General features: G+C 44.7%; 1 protein-coding gene across 4 annotated transcripts in view; it reads left to right on the top strand.

The window, feature by feature from the left end:
- Nucleotides 1-4281: 4281 nt before the first annotated feature.
- The window catches only part of ccdc117 (coiled-coil domain containing 117), a 38158-nt gene continuing 37368 nt past the window's right edge, over nt 4282-5071 (top strand). Inside the window, exon 1 of one of the 4 annotated variants that reach the window (XM_043715993.1) lies at nt 4282-4505. The gene's annotated coding sequence lies outside the window, so the exon portion shown is untranslated. Of the gene's footprint in view, nt 4506-4536; nt 4590-4617; nt 4748-5071 lie in introns of those variants that run through there. The other 3 variants (XM_043715990.1, XM_043715992.1, XM_043715991.1) reach the window with 3 other exon arrangements.

Below are 5071 nucleotides of genomic sequence, written 5' to 3' on the forward strand. Positions count from 1 at the left end.
GACTTGTCCTACCTGCCTATCTCCTTTTCCACCTATCCACTCCACACTCTCCTCCCTGACCTATCACCTTCATCCCATCCCCCACTCACCCATTGTACTCTATGCTACTTTCTCCCCACCCCCACCCTCCTCGAGCTTATCTCTCCACGCTTCTGGCTCACTGCCTTTATTCCTGATGAAGGGCTTTTGCCCGAAACGTCGATTTCGAAGCTCCTTGGATGCTGCCTGAACTGCTGTGGTCTTCCAGCACCACTAATCCACAAATTTCTCTCTATTTGGTTTACTTTATCGCAGTTGTTTATTTCTACTTACTTCATCTGTGTCACTAAAATCATTTATTACTATTATCACCATATCCCTCAGTCTCCTCAAACTCTGAAGCTCACTGTTAAAGGCAATCTGGAACCCTGAGTTGATATCCTGATCTGGTTCACTTGTGTTCAGCATTAAGGTAATGATTCATGTTTGGAATAATTGTACTATGCTGTATCTTGTTGATGTACTCGAGGTATGGCTGACCCACATTCTGTAATAATCATACATGGTCTATTTCTCAGCTGTAGAAAAATCAATGCCATCCTGTTTCTTCAGAATGTCCCGCGAGCACAGAGACAATGCAAGATCACAGCTGATCTGTTGTTCTGATGACCATGATTTTTGGCTTCCAGCTCCTTAACCAGAATTTCTGCACTGGCTTTAAGGTTGGCAGAGTACGTTTATACTTGTACTATCTCTGCTGCTTTTTGCTGTGAATTTCTCCTTTACATTTGTTATGAGAATTGTGTCCTAAAGCTGATATGTCTGTTATTATCTTCCTTCACATTAACAATTTTGCTGGCAACACTCATTATTCAACGGTGTAGCTCTCTCATTGAGTAGAGCGATTTCCCAGTCTGGATTCTTAAGCACTTTCCAGTTTTTTACTTCACTTTCTGGACTGAGAATGCAGTGGAGAACATATCACCTGGGTGTTGCTGACCTCTAATCTTCATTCATGATTTAGATTAGATAAGATTAGATTACTTACAGTGTGGAAACAGGCCCTTCGGCCCAACAAGTCCACACTGATCCTCCAAAGAGCACACAGACCCATTTCCCTACATTACTTTGATTAGATTGGATTACTTACAGTGTGGAAACACATCTAAGACACATTGTTTGATACTAATTCTTCTGGGAAAGCATGTATTGCAAAGATCCTTTTCAGTGTTCTCATCAGAGTCTGCTGCGGGTGAATGAAGTCCTTACACTTCAATCCATCTTGAGTAATAGTCGACTAGAGCTAAATACATCTTCCCTCTAAAGCCAAATAAATCTGTTGCCAGGCTTTTCCTTGGCCTTCCAAGAAACCTTGATTAAATACTTTATTCTGTAGGTATTTGGTTGTGTATGACACATGTTAGGCATGACAAAATGTAATCCTGTATGCCTTTGGAAATGCCTGGTCACCATATTGTTTTGTTCTTGCTCAACAATTTCTGATAACTAGATGTCTCCTGTGGAGTTTCTGTAAGATTTCTCTTCGTATCGACTTGGGTATAACCACCCTTTGGCCATATGGCAATAAGTCTTCCATTATTTTCAAATGTTTTTTTTTTCATTTTTTCATGGCACCTTTCCATTTTTTCCGGTCTCCTGGACTACATTTGAAACACTTTAATCTACTGCACTGAGGACAATCCTTGAAAACAGAGCTCTCTGATCTTTGTGCACACATTGTCAGACTTATCAGCTGCAGGAATTTGTCTAAGTCTTCCTTCGGTTGTTAGTGGTTATTGCAGTAAAATAAGACTCTACTCTGATAGGGCCTCAGTGTGATTGTTGAAACTGTCTTCCCTGCCACTGAGTTCTTTTCATTATCAAGCTCACTGCAATACAGTTTTTCCGTATCAGTTGCCTGGTGGAAAACTGAGAGACAGGATCAGCCTATATGATAGCCTGGAGATCATCTAGGGGACAACTGGAGAAGGGTATCACTTAAGGTTCCTTGGCATTCATTGGAAATGATGTAAGCATCTGTGTAAAAAGTGCTTGCAACTTCTCATACAATTAAAATGAGTTGTCACCCAACCTGATCTATTGCATCGTTGCTCCCGATGTGGTCTCCTCCGTATAGGGCTGAGAGAAAGTGAAGACTGCAGATGCTGGAGAGTCAGAGTCAAAAAGTGTGGTTCTGGAAAAGCACAGCAGGTCGCACAGCATCCGAGGAGCAGGAGAGTCAATGTTTCGGGCATAAGCCCTTCATCAGGAACGTTCAACATTCATCATTCCTGATGAAGGGCTTATGCCTGAAATGTCAATTCTCCTCCTCCTTGGATGCTACCGGACCTGTTGTGCTTTTCCAGTGCCACACTTTTTGACTCTCCTGTATATAAGGGAGATCACACGCAGACTTTGGGACCGGTTTATAGAGCATCTGCGCTCTGCATACATCAACCAACCCGACTTTCCAGTCGCCATCCATTTTAATTTCCCCTTTCACCCCCGCCCCCAGCAACGTGTCCATCCTTGGCCTCTTCCACTGTAAGAGTCAGGCCAATGTAAACTGGAGCATCAACACCTGATAATTTGCCTGGAGAGCTTTCAGCCAAATGGCCTCCATGCTGGCTTCAGCAGCTTCAAAATCCCAGCCTTATCCCATGTCTGGCCCTACTCCTCCTCCTCGCCTCCTTGACCTGACCCAACCAGTGCATTTTCCTACTCACCTATCCAGATATTCCAAGTACAAAGGACAATCCAAGCAATAATAGATCTGAAATGCCAACTGCTATCATAACCATGATACCCCAGTGCTATAACATTGACATCACTTCTGTGTAATGTCTGGTGGGCAGATGCATGTCAGCTCAAACAACAAGATGGCAGATGCACCTTTTTCTGGAAAAGTTAAGCTGAGAAAGAAAAGTGTAGGTTATTAGTCAGGGGTAAATACAAGATGGGGAATGGGTCTGGGTGGGTTACTCTTCGGAGGGTCAGTGTGGACCTGTTGGGCCGAAAGACCTATTTCCACACTATAGGGATTCTAATTCTAAAAGAGACTCCATTGGGTTCTCTCAGCCAGCCTGCTGTGTACTAAACAAATGCCTTATAACCCTTCTCCATCACCCTAATCCCCAGAAGCATCAGTCATCAATCCATATGCCCCAACTTTAGAAGCAATGGATGTGGCCAAAGAGGAATTATTCAGTCTTGTTCACTTTTTATCATATGTCCAAAAGGTAGTCATGCTCATTATCCTTTGGGGATATCAATGCTGGAACTGGGACAGCCACAAAACTCTGTAATGCCGTTTTGGAAAGGAAGGAAGGCAAACACCAGAGTCATCCTCCAAACAAAATGCCTCAAACATGGATTGGATTTCCTATAGAATAATTACTGCACATAATTGGCTCAAAAGCACTTTGGGATATCCTGATTTCTTTTCATTCATTCATAGGATGTTGGTATTACTGTCCACCATTAGCTGCTCCTGAAAAAGTGATGGTAGTGTTAAGTTTTCTTCTTGGACTGCTTGAGTCCATTTGGTGTGGGTACCATAATAATGCTGTTAAGTAGGCAGTTCCAGGGTTCTGATAAAGTGATAGTGAAGAAACACTGATTATATTTCCAACTTAAGATAGTGAGTGGCTTGGAGAAGAATTTGCGGATGGTGGTGTTTTCGTGCATTGGCTGCCCTTGCCCTTCTAAATAATAGTGGCAACGGATGTAAGGTGATATATAAGAAGCGTTGAATTTCTGCAGTGAAATGCATTATATAAATGAAAGTCATTTTTATTCAGCTGATGTTGAATGTTTTCCAAAATTACCTACATGTGTAATTCTAGAAAAGCCAGCTCCATTAAATAAAAATTTAACAGAACTGCATTGGCCAGACTTTTTGGTACACCATACCCTGCAGGCAATAAAAGTTTTGTTGGCAAATTGTAAGTAATTGTGGGTTGCAATTAGTGAACTTTGTTGTCCCATGCTTGACTTTTTGATATTAAAAGTGAATTTTAAACTGATACTTTAAAACCATAAACCACTTAGTTTTATTAATGTAAATAAACTAGACTTCACTAAGTGGTTTAAATTTAAGAAATGGATTTCAAGGAATTTGCCCTGGCTTAAAATGAATCTTTAATGAGATTTTGAAAAGAATATTTCTCACTCCATACACACATGTTTGGGCTCCTTTAAAAATAAAACTTCATTTTAAAAACTTCTTGCAGACAATCAAAGCCCAACCAAGCAGCCATTGTCAATGCCATCAGTGATATAAGTGTGATACCTGTAACTTGTCACCACCGTCATGCGTCGATATTGGCCTTTCCGCCCCTAACAAAGATGGCGATTTAAGTGGGGAGGCGCCCCGCTGGCTTTGCTTCTGCGCGTGCGTGAGGCGCCCGATTGTTGGACTGCGTCTCGGTTTGTTGCCGCGGTGACGCCATGACGTGGCGGTGGAGGCGAAAACGGCGAGGCAGAGCGGGCGCGGAAAGGAACGTGACGGAACCTTGCACGTCCAGGTAGGTCAACAAAGTGAGAGGAGGAGGGAGAGGGAGAAACAAACCAACCAACCAACCGGCGAGGCGCTGTCGTGGTGATCGGAGGTCGGTTAGTTGACCGTTGAGCCCTCGTGCTGGCTTCAGGGACTATAGGGGGACAGGCGCGCGGGAGGTGGTCGTTGCTGCTCGCGCCTGTCCGCCCGCGCCCGCCGCCCTCCTGCAGCTCCATCAGTTGGTCCATGTGTCCTCTGACATAGCCCGGTGTGTGTGTGTGTATATCGGGGAGACAGGCCGCCTACTTCAGGGAACACCCGGACCAACCCACCCACCCAACCGCCCCGTGGCTCAACACTTCCAACTCCCCCTCCCACTCCGCCCAGGACATGCGGGTCCTCGGCCTCCTCCACCGCCCAGACCCTGGCCACACGACGCCTTGGAGGAAGAGCGCCCCATCTTCCGCCTGGGAACCCTCCAACCACACGGGAGGAACTCGGAATTCTCCAGCTTCCTTGTCTCAGTCAAATCCCTCGAACTCAGCACCGCCTTCCTAACCTGCAATCATCTTCCTGACCCCTCCACCCCCACCC

The sequence above is a fragment of the Chiloscyllium plagiosum genome, chromosome 25 (genome assembly GCF_004010195.1).
Source record: "Chiloscyllium plagiosum isolate BGI_BamShark_2017 chromosome 25, ASM401019v2, whole genome shotgun sequence".
NCBI lineage: Eukaryota > Metazoa > Chordata > Chondrichthyes > Orectolobiformes > Hemiscylliidae > Chiloscyllium > Chiloscyllium plagiosum.